The sequence below is a fragment of the Hypanus sabinus genome, chromosome 18 (assembly GCF_030144855.1).
Source record: "Hypanus sabinus isolate sHypSab1 chromosome 18, sHypSab1.hap1, whole genome shotgun sequence".
Classification (NCBI taxonomy): Eukaryota; Metazoa; Chordata; class Chondrichthyes; order Myliobatiformes; family Dasyatidae; genus Hypanus; species Hypanus sabinus.
This window is the reverse complement of record NC_082723.1, coordinates 55004924-55031266: the sequence shown is the minus strand read 5'-3', so window position 1 is coordinate 55031266 and position 26343 is coordinate 55004924.

Sequence of the window (26343 nt, the reverse complement as noted above, 5' to 3'; positions counted from 1 at the left end):
AATCTGCAAAGAAACAGAAGGGAACATCCTCAGTGCTATCAAGCAATACTTGTGTTTCAATAACCTGTTCACTAATTTCCAGTTTAGGTTATCATTAGGACTGTTCTTCTGAACTATGGTCACTGCAAGCTACAACCTGTAATTTCCCTTTCAGTAACATACTTTTGAACCATCTTAATGAACTGGTGATTTCACAATCTGCTGAAGGACTCGGCAGACTTAGCTCCCAAGCATACAGGTATGGCACCTTTACAAAGATGAATGTACATCACCACAGCTGAAAGGGAGGGAGGAGGGGAGGTCTCCATGTCAGACTAAAACATCGAGGTATAAAACTTCCTCTACTTAGGATCTTGTTAACAAATATACAGTCACTGGAGAACAAGATTAATGGCCTAAGGGCAAGATTGCTGTATCGGAGGGAAATAAGGAATTTCTGTGTTCTGTGTACCACACTAGATACACTGGTAAGACCCAAGGGCTTCTCGATACACCGAATGGAAGGACTATTGAGTCAGAGAAGGCTAAAGGTGGAGATCTGTGTTGCATAAATTCTTTGTGGTGCTTGAATGCAGCAATCTTGTCACATCCTTGTTCCCCCGACCTGGAACATCTGATGATTAAGTGCAGACCGTTCTACTTACCAACCTCCAAGAGGGCCAAAACTTTCTCATGGTAAGGAAGCTTGCATGTCTCAAGGACCTAGACAGCTATGTTGGCTTTATCTTTGGCTCTTGCTAGGACCACCCATGCCAAACAGGTCAAAGGATAGAGGCCAGACTGAGAGTGGTCCACCAATCCTCCAGGTTCGGGGGTTTAGCTCAGGCCTAACAACCCTGACTGGTAAAACAAAACTGTTACAAAAACAGCAACAAAGAATCCTTCTACATCTGAGCATGCTGGTATTCCTGAGTGTCCACCTTGGACTTGCATGGCTCACAGTAGTGAAATCTAAGAGGAAGCTACTGGGATAATAAAGGAAGCCCTGAAAACAGTCAGAGATGCAGGACTTCATTGCTGCCCTAAACGCCAGTCTTGTCCTCAATAAAGTAATGTCCTTAATAAAGAAATGTATTAGGCTCCCAAAATGGCTTCACAAAAATAGTTTAAAAGGCAAAGTGACATGCAGGATTTCAGTAAGTAGATGAGACCATGTTAAGTGTAGTTTACTCATGTGACAGCAATACTTTCACACTACTTTTCTAGCCAATCCACAGGTCAGCCTTACTACTAAGGAAGGACTCAGAATATCTCCACATTAGTTCACATTCATGTCTGCATGACAAAAAAATCCAACTTAGAGGTGACTAAAACAGAAGTACTATTGTCTGTTAAAATTTTTCTGTATCTCCATAAAACCATAAGATATATCAGCAGAATTAGACCATTCAGCCCAACAACTCTGTTCCACCAGTCAGTCGTGGTTTATTTTCTCTCTCAACCCCTTTCTCCTGCCTCCTCCCCATAACCTTTAACACCCTTATTAATCAGGAACCTATCCACCTCCACTTTAGATATACACAATGATGACTTCCACAGTTGTCTATGGCAATGAATTCCACAGATTCACCACCTTTTGGCTAAAGACATTCCTCTTCATCTCTATTCTAAAGGGTTGTCCCTCAATACTGAGGCTGTGCCCTCTGAACTTAGACTCTCCAATTATTGGAAAGATCATCTCCATATCCGCTCTATCTAGGCCTTTCAATGTTTGGTAAACCTCTTCTCGACTCTCTCCAAAGCCTGCATTTCCTTTCTTAGAATTGGGGCACTAAACCACTCACAATATTCCAAATGTGATTTGAATGATGCCTTATAAAGCCTCAGCATTACATCCTTGCTTTAAAAGATTTAAACTTTAGCATTATTTGTCATATGTACACTGAAAAATAGTGAAATATATTGTTTGCCTCAATTAACTAACACAGTTCGAGAATGTGCTGGGGGCAACCCACAAGTGTTGTCGTGTTTCCGCTGCCAACAAAGCATGCCTACAATTCACCAACCCTAACCCATCTAATCCTAACACAACTTTTGAAATGTGGCAGGAAACCAGAGCGTCTGGAGAAAAGCCATGCATCACGGGTGAATGTACAAACTCCTTACAGATAGCAACGGTATTGAACCCGGGTTGCTGGTGCTGTAAAGTGTTGAACTAACCGCTACGCTACCATCCCACCTTCTCCTCTTGAAATGAAAGCTATCATTGCATTTACATTGCTTACTACCAACTCAACCTACAAATTAACCTATAGGGAATACTGCAGTCAGCTTCCCAAGTCTCTCTGCACCTCTGATTTCTGAATTTGTTCCCCATTTAGAAAATCATCTACAGCTTTATTCTGTCCACCAAACTGCATTATCATGCACACCCCTACACTGTATTGCATTTGATACCTTGCCCATTGTCCAAATCCTTCTGCATGCTTCCCATTTCCTCAACATTATTTGCTCCTCCTTCTATCTTTGTATCATCTGCAAACCTGGCAGTAAAGCCATCAATTCTATCATCCAGAGGCCCCCTGGTCTCAGGCTCGCTCAGCTCGCTTCCGTCTAGGGGGAGCAGCCTTTGGCCCTGCCAAACTGGGTAATCAGCTTGTGTAGATGATGTGTGATGTCCCCACCACGCCAAATAACAGACAGTACACCATATGTGAATAAATGATTACACTTTATAGATCTTACTGGAACTATGTACTTAATAGAGATACAATATAAAAGGAAAAGTAAAAGGTGCCAAACTTATCAAAGTTCAACCACATTGTGCACAACCACTGGAGCTCAGTTAATGAAGTCTTCTTGCCACCATTTGATCCCCCCTGACCTCCTTGACCCGCCGCCTGGGACCAACAATGGTTGTCAACCAGACGCTCCACACAAATCTGTCCTCGTCTCCTCTCCTTGCCGAAGACCCTGGGCCTCAGACTCCCGCTCGGGGTCTGTTCTGTCGCCCAGTATACAGTCTCCTCTCTCTATCCATCGCACCTTCTCCCCAAAGCCTGTGAAACAATAGCTTACAAACCCACAAGGAAGAATAACATCTATCACAATTGGTTAGCAAATGAATACAATTCTCGTTTTCAGTAATTATAACCCAAACAAGCTGTGAGAGAAAAGCACTTTCTCAGCAGTTAACATAACTAAAAAGCCATTTTATTAGCCTTAGCAGTAGAAGAAACCCCTTACACATATAATGTGAAAAGTAGTGCTCCCAGTGAATCTTAATCTCATTAAGAAATTGTTAAACTACTATAATGCAAACCATTGCAGGTTATCCAGGTATTCTACCACTGATCTTTATAGTTACCTTTTCATCTACAGTGTCCAAGTAGAGTAATTCAGTGCCTCTATAAGCCCTACAAAAATTTAGTGCTTCTTCCCAAGTAACAGTTAAATTAGTATTCCAAAAGTAGCAGTGATGTTGAAAAATGTGCCAGTCAGGATCCCCAGGACAAATAGTACCATCTGCACAAAAAAAAACAAACGTGTTAATATCTTTATTTTTATTTTTCATTTAAGAAGATACTTAGAGAATGCAGGACTTTAAAATGATAAAGCTGATTTATTTGCAAAAAGAAAGTGCAAAGTTTCATTTCTTACAGTGACGTCTACAAATACAAACTTTCCATTAAGATAACGTATCAATGTAGAGCAGCCACGTTATAATTCTTAGCAAATTTTCATGTTATATCCCTGCTCTAATAAAAATCCAAAATAAAAATCTATCTAAATTACTATCCAGTTTCTATGTCCATTCCTTACTTTAGCAAAAAAAGTAATTGTATTGATAATTGTATTGACGGATTGTTCTTCCAGACCTGGTTCTGAAGATTTCTGGTGGTCTATTGTCAAGCTGTAGTGTTCTAACTCTGCAGATTTAGTGGTACAGTTATGCTTCCATCAAGCAACCTATTTTTCTAAGATGGCACCTTTTCCTCTAATCTGGGATGCCTGCTTGGATGCCGGGGGGGGGGGGGAGAGGAGGAGGGTGGGGAGAGGAGGAGGGGAGGGGAGGAGAGGAGGGGAGGGGAGGAGAGGAGGGGAGGGGAGAGGAGGAGGAGGGGGAGAGGAGGAGGAGGGGGAGAGGAGGAGGAGGGGGAGAGGAGGAGGAGGGGGAGAGGAGGAGGAGGGGGAGAGGAGGAGGAGGGGAGAGGAGGAGGAGGGGAGAGGAGGAGGAGGGGAGAGGGAGAGGGAGAGAGAAAATAAATTAGACATGATGGATTGGCAGAGCAGACTGGATGGGCCAAATGCCCAAATTCTGCTCCTATGTATTATATCGCTGTCTTTGATCGAACTGCTAGTCCTTTGAGAACCTACAAAATTGTTAATTGCAAAAGGAATCTTAAACTTGTGAATGGATGGTGATGAATGGGTGTTCACTAAGTCTGCCACCCAAAGGTGTGAAAACAATCAAGGAGAGAAATAAATCAAAGCAATTGCAGACCTGATAGTTAAATTCACGTTAATGTAATCTATTCAAACCATTGTTATAAAGCACCATTTAGAAAAGTAGATATTAACTGGGATAAACAAGGATATGTTATGAGAAGGTTGTATCTGCCTAATGTCAATACATTTTAAGGAGATAATAAGGAGAGTTGATCAGGACAGTGTATTTAATATGTCCCAGTGGCTTATAGTGAAGTAGGACAATAAAAGAAAGGTCTATGGGATTGAAGGGAGAATGAGAGATTGGATACCAAACTGGCTCAGATGCAGAAAGCAAAGAGTAATGGCTGATTAATGTTGTGACAAGCAGGATGCCCTCAGATTCCATGGGGTTCTATAATGCTCCCTGCTTTCTGTAAGATTTATTAATAATTTAGTCTTTGAAGGGGTGAAATAGTTTACAAATAATACATATGTAGTCATGTGATCGACTATGAGATGGAAGGCTTTAGTCAGCAGGATGACAAAGATTGTCTGATCAATTGGATTGAAATAATCTAATATGTGATAATGCATTTGGAGAGCTGTAATAAAGCAAGGGATTAAACTAAACAATAAACATAAAATAAACAATATAACATCCAGTGTTGTGTAGTCCTAACTATTCACAGCTTGTATCAATGATTTATGAGGGGTTGAATTTAGAAATTCTGCCTGTGACCATATTGGATTCCTCCATGTGCACCAGTTCCTAACCATTACCAAAGATGTGTTGGTTAACTAGCCATTTTAAACTGCCTCGTGTGGGTAGGTGAGTGGTAGAAACTGGGAGGAGTTGATTGGGATGTGAGGAGAATAAATGGGATTCATGTAAATAGTTGTTTGAAAGTCAATGCAGATGATGAAACAAATTACCTGTTTCTCTGCTAGAATGCACTATAAAAATGTCAGCAATGGCACTATTTGCAACTGGTTTTCACCAAGATTTGTTCTGTTGTAGAATTAATTGGTTTGTATCACCGCATTCAAGCTATTCTAAAGTAAAATATAACATGGAGATGAATTTCTGCAGGTAGCTGAATTTGAGGAAGGTGTTCCACAATCCTGCCTTGTTGATGGGAACTAATATCCCCAGCACTGAGCTCTAATTTCAAATGGCTACATTGAGCTTGCCTTGTTATTTGCATGCCCAATACCAGCTGCCAAAGCAGATGCTCTATTTTAATCTCAAAAATGTTGGGCAAAATGTTAACATATTTATAGACCCAACCATAATGCACTATCAGATGGCTAAGTTTTCACTCCATTGTTGAACAGTTAAGTCACCCAATGTTTTGTGTTTGAAGTGGAACATGCAACTTCTGCCATTTATACCTCAGTGTCACAAAGGGTAGGCAAAATTTCACAGCCTTCCAACAATCTGTCCTTCAACTGATTAGCAAGAATTTTAATGAACTGGAGTACTCGAATGTTAATTTGTTCATGAATAAAAAAAATCAAGATGAAAGTACTGCCTTTGTTGTTGCCTCCCAACCAGCCAGCTCAGACCATTGCTAGTCACATAGCCAGATGCACCACAAAACTTGAATGATAATACATTCCCTATACTCATATTAATGAATTCTCTTGGCATAATATCTTGGTCTGAAACTGATCTGGAAAGCTTACAAAGCAAAATAAGAACTGAAATGGCAAATTTTAGAGAACACTCTGTATACTTGAGCACACTTAGATTAACACTAACTAAGATAGAAGGAAGAAAATAACAGATGTAAAAAAAATTTACACAACAGTCAGATAAAACTTCTAAGGATACAATTCCACTGTGCAAACAGGATTCAGCACTCCATGAGTATAAGTAATTCTGACACAAAGCCAGGCATCATGCAGCTGGAGCAGGGCAGAAGTTCAAAGGTTCAAAAGGTTGATTTTGGTTCAGAGCATGTATCCACATATAACTCCGCAATTTGTATTTCTCCAGATAGCCACAAAACAAAGAACATAAAGTCGTTCAGAGAGAAGCATCAAACCCAAACCCCCATACAAAAAAAAACAGCATCCCAATCATCAACGCGGCAAAACCCCTTTTCCCGCACACAAGACACAATAGGAATATCAACCCCCCCCCAAAAAAAATACAACTCCTCTCCCACATAAAAAACTAACAGAACAGCAATCCCAAAACCCCCTCCCCTCACACAACAAAATGGAAGAGGAACAATGATTAAAAAAAAGAGAATATAAAAACCATGTCTGAAGAAGTGTATATTCTATAAACGCAACAGTCCAATCCATAAGAGTAAAACCACTATACCATCCTCCAATATCAGCAATGTTCATTGAAAGAGAGGGACACCACATGAAGCACAGAGGACTACGCATCTGCCACAGCGAGCCACCTGGTGATAGGCCACTCACAGACTCCTTCGCCAGTAGCAATCAAAAGGAAGGTGGTCGGCACTGAAACTCTTGCTCGTCTTCTGCATTTGCCTCAATGTCTCAATCTTCCTCGATGCTTTAAATGGCAAAATGCAGTTAAGCATCGGCTTACAGAATACCTACAAAACATCTTTGCATCAAGGCTGACTGAGTATGTGTTCACTTCCTGGAGTCTTCTCGGAGCTAGTAAAGAGTGTGATTGCCAAACTGTAAATCACAGGCTCTAGTAGTCCAGAAACACATTTAAGGTGAAGAACAGGCTTAAAATAAGTAAAACAAGATATTTTTTGTTTGGTATCTGAAAGGTGTCGACCAAGGGAATGTTGTAGGCTGGCACCAACTTGACCGGAAAACCATAGGCTCAGTTCAACATAGAGCTGAGTAAACGGCATGTAGCAGTGAGCAGAAATGGACTGATCCTTGCCTCTGTTCCCAACACTCAGCTTTTTTAACCTGGTTCAGCATTTAAATGATCCAACATCAGATCGATCCTCACTCTCGGACCTGGGCCCTATCGCTTCAATACACTCTGGGCCTGGACCTCACTGCTGCATTTTGCCCCATACCCAACCTTTTCAAATTGGCCTGGTGCTTAAATCAATTAAACCAGGTCTTCCCTTGCTCTCGGTTTGTTGGACAGGCCTCACCTTCGCACACGTCAACTTTGCCTCACCTCTGTTGATCCTAACTCAACTCTACCTCATCTCTGTCTTGACTCCATTTGCCTTTCCATTGTTTGTGGTGATCGTTCAACAGAAATTTTACCACAAAAAGTGTTATTAGTATTTAGTTGTATACTTTGTTTTGTTTGCTGCTGAAAAGTAATTGATGGGCTTCGCCAGTGCCATCTTAAACTGGAAGAAATGATCACTACAGAAGAAAAAGTTAACAAATGATAGAGCATGAGTATAATAAGAGCTTTGAACAGCAGCCAATCTGGACACTGGATGTTTGGAGTGGAGGGGACTTCAATCAGGTCCACAGCCCAAGGATAAAAGGCTGCAGCAGGTCGCAGCAGTGTAATAGAACTCTGACCAGTGACCAATCGGCATCTGGGATGATTAGTCAGAGCAAATTAAAGGAAGGCAGGGGCAAGTGCAGTAGCTGCCGTCTGAGTGGACAAAGTCAGAGTGGTGATCTTGAAGCATTGGCTCTTCGAGGCTTCACTCAAAGAAACCAAAGGAAAGAAAAGTTCAAGTTTGTTCAATCTCTTCTTCATATCTGCTCATCTAGGAACTGTAGAAATGACAGGCAGGATAATGATATGCTCCTCTTGCGGGATCTGGGAATGCAGGGAGACCTCCAGTATCCCTGATAACTACAATTGTGAGAAGTGCATCCAGCTGCAGCTTCTAGCAAATCACATTAAGGAGTTGGAGCTGGAACTGGATGGACTGTTGATCATTTGGGAAGCCGAAGGGGTGATAGATAGGGCATATAAAGAGGTAGTTACACCCAAGATGCAGGACACAGAAAACTGGGTGACAGTCAGGAATGGGAAAGGGGTTAAAGAGCCAGTGCAGAGTACCCCTGTAGTCAACTCCCTCAATATTATTTTGGATACTGTCAGGTGGAGGGAATTATGTAACAGAGGAGAGTCACAATGGTTGGGTCTCTGGCACTGAGACTAGAAGGGAGGAGAAGAGACACACTGTGTTAATAAGGGATTCGTTAGTTAGAGGAACAGACAGAAGTTCTGTGGGCGAGAATGAGATTCCCAGATAGTTATGTTGCCTCCCAGGTTCCGGGATATCCCAGATCGAGTCCTCAGCATTCTTAAGTGGGAGGGTGAACAGTCAGAAGTTGCAGACCAAGTAAGTACCAATGACATGGATAGGACGAGTAATAGGGTTCTGCATAGGGAGTTCAAGGGATTAGATGCTACGTTAATTGGTAGGACTCTCAGAGTTGTGATCTCAGGATTGCTACCCATTACAAGTGCTAATGAGGCTAGAACTAGGAAGATTATATATAAGACCATAAGACATAGGAGCATAATTAGGAGTCCATCAGAGTCTGCTGCACCATTCAATCATGGCTGTTACCTTTTTCCCCCTACTCAGCAGCACTCACCAGCCTTCTCCCTGTAACCTCTGATGCCATGTCCAATCAAGAACCAATCAAGCTCTGTCTTAAATACACCCAACAACCTGGCCTCCACAGCTGCCTGTGGTAGTAAACTCCACAAGTTCACCACCTTCTGGCTAATGAAATTTCCCCACATCTGTTTTAAATGGACAGCCTTCTATCCTGAGGCTGTGCCTTCTTGTCCTAGACTCCCTCACCATGGGAAACATCCTTTCCATATCTACTCTGACTAGGCCTTTCAACATTTGAAAGGTTTTGATAAGATCCTTCATTATCCTTCTAAATTCCAGCTAATACAGAGTCAGAGCTATCAAACATTTCTCATATGATAACCCTTTCACTCCCAGAATAATCCTCGTGAACCACCTTTGAAATCCGTCCAATACCAGCACATCTTTTCTTAAATGAAGAGCCCAAAACTGTTCACAATGCTCAGGGTGAGGCCTCACCAGTGTCTTATAAAGCCTTGGCATCACATCCCTGCTCTAGACTTCTAACAATGCTAACATTGTATTTGCCCTCCTCAGCATCAACTCTACCTGCCTGTTAAACTTTAGGGTGCTTTGCACTCCCAAGTCCCTTTGAATCTCAGATTTTTGGATTTTCTCCCAGTTTAGAAAATAGTTGCACATTTATTTCCATTACCATGACCATTCATTTTCCAACATTGTATTTCACTTGCCATTTTCTTGCCCATTCTCCTAATCTGTTTAAGTTCTTCTGCAGCCTACCTGTTTCCTCAATACTACCTGTCCCTCCACCAATCTTCATATCATCTGCAAACCTGGCAACAAGGCTATCTATTCCATCATCTAAATCACTGACCAACAGCATAAAAAGAAGCGGCTCCAACACTGACTCCTGTGGAACACCACTAGTCACTGGTAGCCAACCAGAAAAGTTGGCTTTTTACTTCAACTCACTGCCTCCCATCAATCAGCTAAAGCTCTAACCATGCCAGTAACTTTCCTGAACTGCCATGGGTTCTTAACTTGGTAAGCAGCCTCATGTGCGGCACCTTGTTAAAGGCCTTCTGAAAATCCAAATATACAACTTCCACTACCTATGTGTAATCTCCTCAAAGAATTCCAATAGGTTCTTCAGGCAAGATTTTCCCTTAAGGAAACTATGCTGAATTTGTCCTATTTTGTCCTGTGTCACCAAGCACTCCATAACCTCATCCTTAACAATTGACTCCAACATCTTCCCAACCACTGAGTTCAGGCTAACTGGTCTATAATTTCCTTTCTGCTGCCTTCCTCCTTTCTTAAAGAGTGGAGTGAAATTCTCAATTTTCCAGACCTCTGGCACCATGCCAGAATCCAATGATGTTTGAAAGATCATGTCTAATGCCTCCACATTTCTACCACTAACTCTTTCAAAACCATAGGATACAGTTCTACTGGCCCAGGTGACCTATATACCTTTAGGTCTTTCAGCTTTTTGAGCACCTTCTCCCTTGTAATAGTAACTGCACTCACTTCTCTTCACCTTTCAAAATCTGGCACACTGTTTGTGTCTTCCACAGTGAACAATGATGCAAAATACTCATTTAGATCATCTGCCATCTCCTCATTCCCCCATTATTATTTCTCCAGCCTCGTTTTTTAGCAGTCCTATATCCACTCTCATTTCTCTTTTATTTTTTACGTACTTGTTAAAGCTTTTACTCTCCACTTTGATATTGCTTGCTAGTTTGCTTTCATATTTTGTCTTTTCCCTCCTAATGATTTTTTTAAGAGTTTAATACGTGGCTAAGGAGTTGGCGTAGGAAGGAGGGCATAAGATTTTTGGATCACTGGGCTCTCTTCCAGAGAAGGTGGAACTTGTAGAGAAGGGACGGTTTGCACCTGAACAGGGGGTGGGGGGAAGGGTGTGGTTGTTAATGGGTGTGGGATTAAAACTAGAGTTGCAGGACATTGGGAAAAAGAGTGCCAGAACAGTTAGTTGAGAGGTTGCAGAGGGAGGTGTTGGTAAAACCTCAGACAAAGACAGGAATCAAAAGGTTGAGCATGGTGCAACTAGTGTTCTGAGCTGCCTATATTTCAATGCAAGAAGTATCATAAGAAAGGCAGGTAATACTGCCGAAGATGAGGTAGTTGGTTTACTGAACAGAGGCAATGTGGAGTGAGAAGGTGTTCATTGGGCAAAATTGCATTCAACAGGATGAGTTGCAATGTAAAAGGTAGACAAAATTGAAAAGGGTGAATACTGGTCTGACGGTGTTGAATCTGAATGCACGCAGGATAAGGAATAAGGTAGATGAACTTGCAGCACAGTTTCGGATTAGCAGGTATAATGTTGTAGGCATCACTGAATCATGGCTGAAACACTATAACTGGTAGCTTAACGCAAGGTTACACATTGTATTGAAAAGATAGGCAGGAAGGCGTTGCTCTGTTGGTAACAAATTAAATCAAATCATTAGAAAGAGGTGACATAGAAGGTGTTGAATCATTGGGGATAGAAGTTAGGAACTCGTGGGTAGAAAGACCTTGATGGGAGTTATATACAAGTCCCCGAACAGGAGTAAGGATTTTCCCTACAAATTACAATGAGAGGCAGAAAAAGCATGCCAAAAGGGCAATGTTACAATAGTCATGGGGGACTTCAATATGCAGGCAGACTGGGAAAAATCAGGTTGGTGCTGGATACAGGAGGGGAAATTTCTAGAGTGCCTATGAGATGCTTTTTTAGAAAAGCTTGTGGTTGAGCCCACTAGAGATGTGGTCAGCATGGTTTCCTCAAGGGAAAATCTTGCCTGGCAAATCTGTTGAAATTCTTTGAAGTAGCAGCAAGCGGGATAAACAAAGGAGAAAAGGTAGATGTTGTGTACTTGGATTTTGACAAGGTGCCACATGAGGCTGCTTAACAAGCTACGAGCCCATGGTATTACAGGAAAGATTCTAGCATGGACAAAGCAGTGGCAGATTGCAAGAAGGCAAATAGTGGGAATAAAAGGAGCCTTTTCTGGCTAGCTGATGGTGCCCAGTGTTGTTCCACAGGGGTCTGTGTTGGGACTGAATCTTCAAACTCTACGTTACATGTTAATGATTTGGATGATGGAATTGAAGGCTTTATTGCAAAGTTTACAGATGATATGAAGATAGCTGGAGCGGCAGGTAGTTTTGAGGGAGTAGAGTGGCTACAGAAAGGCTTACGACAGATTAGGAGAATGGGCAAAGAAATGGCAGTTGAAATACAGTACAAGGAAATATATGGTCATGCAGTTTGGTAGAAGAAATAAAGGGGTGATTATTTTCTAAATAGAGAGAAAATACAAAAAAACTGAGGTGCAAATGGTCTTAGCAGTCTTTGTGCAGGATTCCCTAAAGGTTAATTTGCAGGTTGAGTCTGTGGTGAGGAAGGCAATTGAAAGGTTCGCATTCATTTCAAATGGACTAAAATATAAAGGCAAGGATGTAATGTTGAAACTTTATAAAGCACTGGTGAGGCCTCACTTCAAGTATTGTATGCAGGTTTGGGCCCCTTAACTTAAAGGATATCCTGAAACTGGAGAGGGTTCAAGGAGATTCACAAAAAGGTTTCCAGGTTTGAAAGGCTTGTCATATGAAGAGTGATGGCTCTGGGTCTGTATTCACTGGAATTTAGAAGAATGAGGGATGAACTCTTTGAAACCTATCCAATGATGAAAGGCCTTGAAAGAGTGGCTGTGGAGAGGATATTTCCAATAGTGGGAGAGTCTAAGACCAGAGGACATAGCCTCAGATTGGATGGGTGTTCTTTTAGAATAGAGATGAGGAGGAATTTCGTTAGCCAGAGAGTGGCAAATCCATGTAATTCTTTGTCACAGACAGCTGTGGAGGCCATTTTTATGTGTATTCAAGGCAGAGGTTGATAAATTCTTGACTTGTCAGGGCGTGAAGGGATATGGGCAGAAGGCATAAGATTGGGGCTGAGGAGAAAATTGGATTAGCCATGATGAAATGGAGGAGTAAACTCAAAGAGCCAAATGGCCTAATTCTGCACAAAAACTTATGGTCTTATGGACCCATCATGGGAGACATCCTCACGATCTGATGTTGACATGGAAGCGTTGAATGCCTGGCTCAGAGTTGAAGAGTTTTTCCCAGAAACAGGGGAATTCCTTGTGGTAATCTGTGGCCAGGTGGCGAATACAAAAAATTATCAAAAATCATAAAAAACAACAAATTCAGGACAATAAATGCTGAAAATACCAAGAGAAACCAGAAATAATCCAGCATGTTATAGGATTACGGCAGTTTAACTCAATTTGATTACTTATACAGGCACTATCAAGTGGCAAACATCATTCACCAAAATCTTGCTTTAAAATACAAACTCATAAAAAGCACCCCGTATCTTACTATAACGACAAGCCTGATCCAGTTTTAGAGTCTGAGTCCTATAAATTATGTTACAATCAATCCATTATTACAGATAGTCACTGTCCAGATCTAATATTGCAAGATAAAACAAGCAAGAACAACTTAATAGATATACTGATTCCAAACACACATAACATACAGAAATCAATAAGTGAAAAACACAAGAAGTATTTTTAATTAAAAGTAGAAATTAGAAAACTATAGAACATGAATGTCTGAATGGTAATATCTACAACTGGTATCATCCCCAAATCACTACACAACAGCATTAAACAATTAGTCCCACACAGCAATATTTATGTAAATTTCCAAAAAGCCACAATACTAAACACCACTAGAATAGTCCAAAATTTCATAGCAATTGAGAACGAGTGTGCTTGCAGAAGCCCGTACCTCAGGAGATGATTATTGAATTCAAGAAAATTCGCACCACTCACTCCCCTCTTTATATCGGCTCCACAACAGTGGATACTGCACGCAGTTTCAAACTCCTGGGAGCGCACCTCTCATGGTCCCAGAATACATTTTACACAATCAGGAAAGCTCACCAAAACCTCTGCTTTCTGAGAATGCTGAAGAGAGCTGGACTATGCACATCTATATTCAGTTTATTTTACAGGTGTGCAGTAGAGAACATCTTAACAAGCAGCAACACTGCAAGGTATAGAAACTGAACTGTGGAGGACAGGAAGGCTCTACAATAGGTGGTGTCAAAATTGCCTAACACATCATCCACAACAGCCTACCTGCCATCAAGGACATATATACAGAGATGCCAGAAGAGGACCAGTAACATCATGAAGCAACAGCACTTACCCTGCTCATGGACTCCTATCAGGAAGGTGGCTACATAGCATCCACGCCAGGACCACCAGATTCAAGAAGTTACTTTCCACAGCATTTAAGGCTGATCAACACCTCTGACATCTAACCCACTCCTTCACTGCCCCAACCGCCACTCCTGTCGGTCATCTTATGTAGACACTTTACCGACATGTAACAATCATTTTGTTCTCTTTCACACTTGCGTTCTGGATATTAACCAATCTTGAATGATCTACGCACTTTGCACACTTATAACAGGTGTTTCCAGAAAATGATCTTGTCGAAAACTATGCCACAGAGATTCTCCGAAACGAGCTGACCTCGACGACTCCTGACGCTTTGAAGACATTTTCCCCCTTTGATATTGAATAGCAATTAAGTCTACCGCCACTGACACGCCCTTTTCCACAACAACCCCGTACCTGTAAAGGAAAACATCGTCGATGCGAGAGCCACAACCAAACCCAGGCCAAAAGACGCCATGCCGCCGGCCCGCGCCACGTGACCGTTTCGCGGCCGGTTAGCGGCACGCGGAGCCGGCGTTGCTGCCGCCATCTTGCCGCCGCGAATGGGGCTCGTTGGTGAGAATCCTACTATCGGCCGATAAGAGAATCGGCTTCGAGCCCTTGTCCGGTTCCGATACACAACCTGTAGGCTTTTGAAAAGCAAATCAGCAAGAAGTAATTTAAGTTACAACTCTCGCAGGTCTGTTATTTAGAATACAGTGGACAAGGTCGTTACTTACTCAGCTACAAATGCGTCCATAAATATTGGGATTGTTTGGCTGACAATGGCTTTTTTTCTAATAGAGATATTTATTTTGTCCTGTTTCATCCTATCTTGAAACTAACCCGTTTCCTCACTTTCCTATTGCTGGTGAAAGGTTTTAAAACTGAAAAATTAATTGCCCCTTTTTAGGTTTTAGGTGTTGCTGCCTGACTTGCTGAGTGTTTTGAGCAATTTCTGTTTTTATTACCGTTATTCTTTGTGACAACTACATATCTGATTATACCCTCAGCATTTGCAACTCCTGTAAAACCAAACACTTCTTTGAGCAGGTGAAGTCCTGCAGCAAGCCATTTCCCTAGTAGCAATGTGCTATAAAGTTTCAACTACGAATCATTTTATGCTGTAAAAGATGAAGGGTCTCGGCCCAAAACGTCGACAGCACTTCTCCCTATAGATGCTGCCTGGCCTGCAATGTTCTACCAGCATTTTGTGTGTGTTGTTGCTGGAAGTTTATGCGTTCTTTCTGCTTGGTATATTAACGCCATGAAAGAAGGAATTAGTAAATCTTTAAACTGTTTATAAAATTCGGGTGGAAAACCATCTTCTCCTGGGGATCTATTACTCTGGAGCGATCCTAGAGCTTCTTCAACCTCTTTTAATGTAAAAGGCATATCTAATCCCTTCTGTTCTTCCGAATGCAATTTTGGAAGAGTTATTTATGATTAAAAACCTTTCTATCTCAATATTATCATTTTGTGATTCTGATTGATACAGTTCAGAATAAAAATTCTTAGAAGTTTCATTAATTTCTGAAGGCTTATAAGTAATTTTATTTACACTTGTTCTAATTGCATTTATCGTTTTCGAAATCTGGTCTGTTTTTAACTGCCAAGCAAGAATCTTGTGTGATCTTTCACCTAGTTCATAATATCTCTGTTTAGTTCTCATAATTGCTTCTTTTTGTTTGATATGTCTGAAGTGTATTATATTGTAACTTCTTGTTAACAAGTTGTCTTCGTTTTTCTTCTGTCATATATCTTTGAGATTCTTTTTCTAATTTTGTAATCTCTTTTTCCAATTGATCTATTTCTACCATATATTCCTTCTTAATTTTGGAAGTATAACTTATTATCCGGCCTCTCAAATATGCCTTCATTGCTTCCCATACTATAAATTTATCATCAACTGAATGTCAATTTGTATCTAAAAAAAAACAATCTGCTTTTTCATTAAATCACAAAAATCTTGAAGTTTTAATAATATTGAATTAAATCTCCATCTGTAAATTGATTCCTCTTTATCCATCATTATCATTGTCAAGGGGGAATGATCTGACAATATGCTTGCTTTATATTCCATATTTTTCACTCTGTCTTGAATATTCATTGATAATAGGAAAAAAATTATCCTTGAATAAGTTTTATGTCTATTTGAATAAAATGAGTAATCTCTTTCTTTTGGATTAATTCTTCTCCATATAGCAATCAAATTTAAATCTTTCATCAATGATAAAGTTAATTTTGCTACTTTTGATTTTGTAACAACCTTTGTTGATCTATCTAAAATTGGGTCTAGACAAAAATTAAAATCTCCACCTATTAATATATTGTCATGTGCGTCAGCCAAATTCAAAAAGGCCTCTTGTATAAATTTTACATCATTTTCATTTGGTGCATAAATATTCATAAGAGTCCATAGTGCTGAAAAAAATTGACAATGTATAATTACATATCTCCCCATAGAATTAATTAATATATTTTGTATTTTAATTGGTAAAGTTTTATTAACCAAAATTGCAACTCCCCTTGCCTTTGAATTAAATGAAGCTGCAATAACATTTCCGACCCAATCTCTCTTTAATTTCTGATGTTCTATCTCTGTTAAGTGTGTTTCTTGTAAAAAAAAGCTATATCTATTTTCATTTTCTTAATGTATGTTAAAATTATTTTTCTTTTTCACCAGTCCATTAAGCCCATTAATATTAAAACTTTAAAAATTCAGTAAATTAGTCATTATTTTTAACAGGGTTACTCCAATCTATAGTAATACCTAACCTTTCAGCTTTCGTAGTACCTTGGGGAATCTTTTTAAAATTCTCCATGTTGCTATGTGCCTCCCCCCCCCCCCCCGATTGTCCAGGCAAAGAAAGAAAGATAAAAGAAAAATAGATTATAAAGAAAAAAAAACAAAATACCCCCCTACTAATGTTGTGAATAAAAAAACACAACATTACCCCCCTCTGTTGTACGGGTCATGGCAGTCGCCATGACTACACACAAGTCCCATAGCAATCGATCCGAAGTTCCCCCAGCTCCCCCGTAACATAAAAAAGCATATATAAGAAAGTAAAAAGTAATATCACTACTCTCAATTAATATTTCTCAAATTTTTACCTTTCTCCCCCTGTATCATATTAAGAATATATTTAAATATTCTTCTGTCCTTAAACATCCATCAACTCTATTCACTGTCCCTGTCTTCATCTTTAATCCATTTCACTTTTAAATCTTTGGCTGTGGTTAGCGAATATTTGGGAGTTCTTGTGCAAATTCTTCCACATCCCGATAATCAGTAAAAAATCTTCTTTTTCCATCATCCAAAAAAATTATCAGGGTTGCCGGGTGGCGCAATATAAATTTATAACCTTTTTCCCATAAAACTTTTTTCACTGGGTTAAATTATTTCTTTCTCTTCAAAAGGTCATAACTTATATCAGGATAGAAAAGAACTATTTCCCTTCGATCATCAATGGCCCTTTTTCTGGCACATTGGGCATCCGCCTTCAGGATCTTTTCTTTATCTTGTTATCTTAAGCATTTTATCAAGATTGATCATGGGTTTTGATCAACTTGAGGTCTTGGTCTTAAGGCTCTGTGAGCCCTTTCAATTTCAATTAACTGGGTTCCTTCTTCCATTTCCAAAATTTCCGGAATCCATTTTTGAAAAAAATTTATTGGATCCTCTCCTTCTATACCTTCTTTAAGTCCAACAATCTTAATATTATTTCATCTGTTAAAATTTTCAAGTACATCCACTTTTTCCAACAACCGTTTTCTTTCTGATGTCTGGGCAGAAATATTATCTTCCATTTTATTCACTCTATCAATGGTGTCTCCAGTTATTTCTTCCAAGTTTTTAATTTTCTTGTCCATTTTGTCCTGTCTTTTCATCATTTTATCAAACATAATCTTCGTATTGTTAATATCTTTTTTATTACTTTTAATGCTTTTAATTTATGCATTATTTGCACCAAAGTTTTTTTTATGTCTCCAATATCACCTCCAACCTCTTCCTGTTGCTCTTCTTTGTTTGTCTCGTCATCTTCATCTGATTTATCCAGAGAATCTGATTCCACTTCATATTCACTTTCACTTTCAGTTCCGATCATAGCTGGGATTTATAGTTTGAATTACTCATGTTTGCGCATGCCCCTTCCTTCACACATGCACAATTCCTGTTGCTCTTTTTTTTGGAAACGGTTGATGTTGCTGCAGTTTCCTGTTCTGTATCGCCGGAGGTAAATTGCAATTGAGCTCGAGGCTCTTTCATGGTGGCCGGCCTTGATTCTTTTCCAACTTGTGTTATCTTCAAAGTAGTAGTTTTCTTCTGCTTCTGTTTAGGAGGCATATCTTAAGACAATCCTGAGTAGTTTATAAGTAACTTTTAAAAAGTATGTACTAACTTTTCTTCACTTAAACATTATTTTACTGTTTTTTTACGGGAGAGCTGGATTTCCACGGCTCGATCCTACATCAACACGTGACGTCCCCCCAGAATTTGAAGGTATTGACAGTCATCCTGAATGTTATAATGAAAATGAAGGTTTGGAGAGTATGATCATTGAAACCATTGCATGAAGGCAGTCCATTATCTGTACTAGGTGTCTGTGCTGCTACAGTCAATCAAAAGAACTCAGCAATGTACACAGGATGAATTCCTCCTTCAATAAATATTAGGAACTAATACAGTTTTGTAATACAGTAGAGGTATTGGTAGTATTCTAATTTGTTCTGTATTTAATTTAGATACATAAATTGTTACTCAGCTGAACAGTTTTTTCTTTTTAATACCATGAAACTTTGGCTAATTGGAGAAGCTGAATAATTGTGCCAAAATGTCCTGGTCTCTGTGTCCCAATTAGCCAGAATCCATTGTGCTTAAAATATACTTTCTTTGTATAAACATCAGAGTGACTTTTAATTGTTTGTCCTATTTCTAGCTTAAGTCTTGCAATTTATGATATTCTGAACAACTCAATGTGTTACTGACAAGACCATCAGAAGTAGGAGCAGAATTAAGCCATTCAGCCCATTGAGTCTGCTCTGCCATTCTGTCATAGCTGATTATTATTCATCACAACGCCTTTCTCCTGTCTTCTCCCTGTAACCTTAAGACCATGAGGTATAGGAGTCCATCGAGTCTGCTCTGTCATTTCATCACAGTTAATCCAATTTTCCTCCCAGTCCCAATCTCCTGCCATCTTCCAGTATCTCTCCATGCCCTGACCAATCAAGAATCTATGAACCTCTGCCTTAAATATACATAAAGACTTGGCCTCTGCACCTGCCTATGGCAAAGAATTGCACAGATTCACCACCCCCTGGCTAAAGAAATTCCTCATCATCTCCATTCTAAAAAGCTCACTGTATTCTGAGGCTGTGTCCTCTGGTCTTGGACTCTCCCACCATAGCAATCATCCTCTCCACATCCACTCTTATCAAGGTCTTTCACCATGTGATGTTTTTCAATGAGGTCACCCCTCATTATTCTGATTTCTAGTGTATACAGGCCCAGAGCTATCGGGCACTCTTCATATGACAAGCCAGTCAATCCTAGAATCATGTTTGTGAACCTACTTTGAACCATCTCCAGTTTCGGCACATCTTTTCTAAGATAAGGGGCCCCAAACTGCTCACGATACTCCAAATGAGGCTTCACCAGTGCTTCATAAAGTCTCAACATTACATCATTGCTTTTATATTCTAGTCTTCTTGAAATGAATGCTAACATTGCATTTGCCTTCATCACCACAGACAACCTGCAAATTAACCTTCAGTGAATCCTGCACAAGGACTCCCAGATTCCTTTGCCAAGTCTTTATGTATATTTAAGGCAGAGATTCATAGATTCTTGATTGGTCAGGGCATGGAGAGATACTGGAAGATGGCAGGAGATTGGGACTGGGAGGAAAATTGGATTAACTGTGATGAAATGACAGAGCAGACTCGATGGACTCCTATACCTCATGGTCTTAAGGTTACAGGGAGAAGACAGGAGAAAGGCGTTGTGATGAATAATAATCAGCTATGACAGAATGGCAGAGCAGACTCAATGGGCTGAATGGCTTAATTTTCTCTCCATTTAGAAAATAGTCAACCCTTTCATTTCTTCTCAGTGTGCATGACCATACACTTCCCAACATTGTATTCCTTCAGCCATTTCTTTGTCCATTCACCAAATCTGTCTTAGTTCTCCTGTAGTCTCTCTACTTCTTCAAAACTACCTGCCCCTCCAGCTATCTTCATATTGTTTGTAAACTTTGCAACAAAGCCATCAATTCTATCATACAAATTGTTGAAGAAATAACATAAAAAATTGACCCCAGCACTGACCCCTATGGAACACCTCACTGAGAGCCAATCAGAAAATGCTCCCCTTTATTCCCACTTTTCGCCAATCAGCCACTGCTTTATCTATGTTAGAATCTTTTCTGTAATACCATGGGCTCGTAGCTTTTTAAGCAGTATTCATGTGGCACTTTGTCAAAGGTCTTTTGAAAATCCAAGTACACAATATCAACCGATTCTCCTTTATCTATCCTGCTTATTCAAAGAATTCCAACAGATTTGTCAGGCAAGATTTTCCCTTGAGGAAACTGTGCTAATTACAGCCTATTTTATCATGTGGCTCTGCGTACCCTGAAAGCCTATGCTTAATAATCAATTCCAACATCTTTTCAAACACTGATGTCAGACTAATTGGCCCATAGTTTCCTTTCTTCTGCTTCTCTCCCTTCTTGAAGACTGGAGTGACATTTGCAATTTTCCAGTCTTCTGGAACCATTCCAGAATCTAGTGGTTCTTGAAAGATCATCACTAATGCCTCCATAATCTCTTCAGCCACCTCTTCAGAACGCTGGGGTGTACACCATCTGGTCCAGATGACTTATGTAACTTCAGACTTTTCAGTTTCCCAGGAACCTTCTCTCTAGTTATGGTAACTTCACACACTTCATGCCCCCGACATCTGGGACTACTATCATACTGCTAGAGTCTTATACAGTGAAGACTGAATTAAAACTCTCATTCAATTTGTCTGTGGTTTCCTTGTCTCCCATTATTGCCTTTCCAGCATAGTTTTCCAGCAGTTTGATATCCAGTCTTGCATCTCTTTTACAATTCATCTATCTGAAGAAACTTTTGGTATACTCTCTAATATTATTGAACTTACTTTCATATCATACTCTCTAATATTACTAAGCTTACTTTCATATTCCATCTTCACCTTGATGACTTTTTTACTTGCCTTTTGTTGTTTTCTTTAAACTTACCAATCCTTTAACTTCCTACTAATTTTTACTCTATTGTATGTCCTCCCTTTGGTCAATTCCTCTCACATGCCTCTGTAATTCCTTTACCTGACTGTAATATTGATAAATGACTGAACCTTTGATGCCCTTACTAATCAGAAACCTATCAACCTCCACTTTAAATATACCCAATGATTTGGCCTCCACAGCTGTCAAGAGCAATGTCTTTCACTGACTCACCCCTCTGACTAAAAATATTCCCCCTCTTTTCTAAAGGGATGTCCTTGTATTCCCTGTTATTCTTCTAAGCTCCAATAAATACAGTCCCAGAGCCGTCAAATCCTCCTCGAACATTAACCCTTTCATTCCCAAGATCATTCTCATAAACCTCCTCTGAACCCTCTCCAATTGCCAGCCTATCCTTTCTTTGATAAGGGGCTCAAATCAGCTTACAATTCTCCACGTGCAGTCTGAATAATGTCTGATAAAGTCTCAGTATTACATTTGTTTTTTTTAATATAATCCTCTTGAAAAGAATTCTAGCATTACATTTCCCTTCCTAACACCAACTCAACTTACACATTAATCTAAATGGAATCTGCACAATGACTCCGAAGTTCCTTTGCATGTCTGGTTTCTGAATTTGCTCCCCATTTTTTCTTTCTACCAAAGTGCATGGCCATGCTCTTCCTTACATAGTATTCCATCTGCCATTTTGGTCCTATTCTCATTTCTCTGTATCCTTCTACAGACTCCTTGCTTCCTCAACTCTAACTGCCCCTCCACCTATTTTCGTATCATTTGCAAACTTGTGCATCAGCAATTTCACATCAGCCCAAGACAATGCCTACATCAGATTTGGCCAGATATGGTGAAGCACTTAAAATATTTCACAGCATAATACTTTCAGAATTTAATGAAAAATAAAGGTTTTGTTTTATTTGAGTGCCTTCAAGTGTTCTGTAATTGTGCTCCATGAAACCTTGATGTCACAGTGTCATATTGTTATGTCAGATGGACTGCAAAGTACAGGTAAAACTGAAGAGATGCAAGTCAGTAACAATAATATTATGTGATGTCACAATCCCCAAAGGCATTAGTAATCAAAGGTATGTATTATACAGAATATCTCTTTGTGCCACCTTGAGGTGGTTGGAGGCATTAAGTACAATAGACCCCACTGTCACCATGGAAGCATCCACATTTTATTTTATCTGGTTTTCCATTCTCATTATTTTGCCTTCAGGTAGGGTAATTTGGACTTCTATTTGTGCAATCACCTGTTAATTATTATGCTGTGCTTTTATTTGGCACTGCCTACTTTTGTGTAGCCCCCTGTAAGACGTGGAAGTTGCTTAGAATATGATATAAACCACAAACTGTATGTTGTAAACACAAAGTACACTGCAGATGCTGTGGTCAAATCAAGACGTACAAACAATCTGGATGAACTCAGCAGGTCAGGCAGCATCCGTTGAAAGGGATGTGCTTTCAACGGATGCTGCCCAGAAAAAATTACTTATAATTTAAGAGATAAATATGAAACATTTCTGAAAATTTGGTGCCCTTATTTACAAAAGACAGGACTAAATATATAGGTGCTCTGAAGATGAAACAATTGGTTACTTGGGGAAAGAAATAAATATATATACTAAAGTTATTACGAACTCCATGGAGCATGTGGAGATCTTCCAACAACCAGGCATTCTTTCTTTTTTTTCTTTCTTTCTCTTTTTTTTCTATAAAGAAGTTAGGGGGAGGGGTTAAGGGGAGGGGGAAGGGTTATATACATTTTTTTCCACTTTACTCTGTAATCACTTAAAAATGCAATAAAAAAAGTTTTCAAAAAAAAACAAACGGATGGTGCCCGACCTGCTGAGTTCATCCAGCTTTTTAAACTGTATGTTGTGATGGATATTGGTGAATTTAACATACTGAATAATGTCAACTTTTGTGCAGTTCTCATTCGTAGCATTGTCAGATAAAATTGGGTCATGTTTTCCCTTGGTATTTATTAAATACTTCACAGTTCTATTCGTAGCAGTTTAATATATTTTTAATGACACCTGAGCTAACTGACTCTTCTGCAGTTTGCTTCAGCAACTCAACAGGCTTTCTGGTGGATTAGTAGAATGCATAGGGACTTTTAGGTAAGAATACTGCATTCCCCCACTTACTTTGGCAGTTGATATAACTGGGTGTATAACAATAGCAGAGCTGCAGAATGTGTTTAAGACAGGATGGATATGCCAGGATCCTAATGAAATTGGGGAAGAGAGTTTATGTCTGTAAATCATATTCCCCAAGAGTGTTGAGGAATCTCATTTGTATCTCTAGATCTCTGAGAAGCAATATGCTTGGAGATTATAAATTTTCACAATTCAGAGGCCTGTGATCCTTTGTAAGCAGAGCTACAGCCTAAATTCTGTGTCTTTATCGGTAAAGGTCACTTCATTCTGAATTTCTAGCCTCCAGATCACTGAGAATGATTGGGACAGTAATGTTTTATACTGTACTTTACAGTTTGCTGAGTACACTGGAAACCATCAGAAGGAATGGTGCCATATTTGTGAAATTCAGTAGTTCCCACAGATTGAGTGAGCTGGTTGATTAAATGTCTCACTTTGTGTCAAGGTGGCTGTATTGTTGGAGAGACCTACAGATGATAGTGTGAAGATTATAGCTGAGAGCTTAATGTCCAAGGGTACACATTATATCAGAAGGACAGGCAAGAAAGCAGAGGGAGCATTGTTACTCTGTTGGCAAAAAATGAAATCAAATAATTAGAAAGAGATGACATAGGGTTAGAAAGTGTTGAATCATTGTGCATAGAGCCAAGGAACTGCAAGGGTAAAAATACCCTGATGGGAGTTGTGTGCAGATACCCAAACAGTAGTAAGAATGTGGTCTACAAGTTACAATGTGAGATAGAAAAGGCATGCCAAAAGGGCAATGTTATAATAGTCATGGGGGATTTCAATAGGCAGATAAGCTGGGAAAATCAGTTTGGTGCTGATTTACAGGAGGGTGAGTTTCTAGAGTGCTTATGAGATGGCTTTTAGAGCAGCTTCTGATTGTGCCCACTAGGGGATCATCTATTCTGGATTGGGTATTGTGCAATACACCAGAATTGATTAGAGAGCTTAAAGAAAAGGAATCCTTTGAACCCTATGATCAAATTCACTCTGAAATTTGAGAAGAAGCTGAAGTCAGATGTATCAGTATTACAGTGGAGTGAAGAGAATTGCAGGGGCTTGAAAGTGGAGTTGGCCAGAATGGATTGAAAAGAATACTGGCAAGGATGACAACAGAGCAGCAGTGGGTGGAATTTCTGGAAGCAATTTGGAAGGCACAGGATATATACATCCCAAAAAGAAAGAAGTGTTCTAAAGGGAAGATGACACAACAGTGGCTAACAAGAGAAGTCAAGGCCAACATAAAAGCCAAAGAGAGGGCAGATAATAGAGCAAAAATTAGTGGGAAGTTAGAGGATTGGGAAGCTTCAAAAAACTTAACAAGGCAATTAAAAAAGTAATTAAGAAGGTAAAGATGGTATTACTAGTAAGCTAGCTGATAATATTAAAGAGGATACTGAAAGTTTCTTCAGATACATAGAATGTAAAAGAGAGGCGAGGCTGGATATTGAACTGCTGGAAAACTATCCTGGAGAGGTAGTATTGGGAGACAAGGAAATGGCGGATGAACTGAATCTATTTTGTATCAATCTTCACTGTGGAAGATATTAGCAGTATGGTGAAAGTTCCAGGTGTCAGGGGTCATGAAGTGTGTGAAGTCACTTGTACTAGAGAGAAAGTTCTTGGGAAACTGAAAGGTCTGAAGGTACTTGGGTCACCTGGACCAGATGATCTACACTCCACAGTTCTGAAAGAGGTGTCTGAAGAAATTCTGGAAGCATTAGTAATGATCTTTCAAGAATCACTAGATTATGGAATGGTTTCAGAAGACTGGAAAATTGCAAATGTTACACCAGTCTTCAAGAAGGGAGAGAGGCAGAAGAAAGGAAACTATAGGTCAGTTAGTCTGACTTCAGTGGTTGGGATGATGTTGGAATTATTAAGTGTGAGGTCTCAGGGTATTTGGAGGCATATGATAAAACAGGCCATATTTAGCATGGTTTCCTCAATGGAATATCTTGCCTGACAACCCTGTTGGAATTTTTTGAAGAGATAACAAGCAGGATAGACAAAGGAGAATCAGTTCATGTTGTACACGTGGATTTTCAGAAGGCCTTTAACAAAGTGCCACACATGAATACTGCTTAACAAGCTACGAGCCCATGATAGTATGGGAAATGTTCTAGCATGGATAAAACAGTGGCTGATTGGCAGGAGGCAAAGAATGGAAATAAAGGGAGCCTCTTCTGGTTGGCTGCCTGTGACTAGTGGTGTTTCACATGTGTCTGTTGGGACCAATTCCTTTTACATAAGATGTTAATGATTTGGATGATAGAATTAATGGCTTTGTTGTGAAGTTTGCAGATGATATGAAGATAGGTCGAGGGTCAGGTAGTTTTGAGAGAGTAGATAGGCAGATTAGGAGAATGGACAAAGAAATGGCAGATGGAATATGGTGCCGGGAAGTGTATGGTCATGAATTTTGGTAGAATAAGTGAAATGGTTGACTATTTTCTAAATGGAGAGAAAATACAAAAATGTTAGCATTCATTTCAGGTGGACGAGAATATAAAAGCAAGGATGTGATGTTAAGACTTTATAAAGCATTTGTGAGCACTTGGAGTATTGTGAGCAGTTTTGGACCTCTTATCTTAGAAAAGATGTGCTGAAACTGGAGATTCAAAGGAAGTTCAACAAAATGATTGCAGGATTGATTGGCTTGTCATATGAAGAGCATCTGTTCGGGGCCTGTATTCACTAGAATTAAGAAGAATGAGGGCTGACCTCATGGAAAGCTCACAAATGGTGAAAAGCCTTGATGGAGTGGATGCAGAGAGGA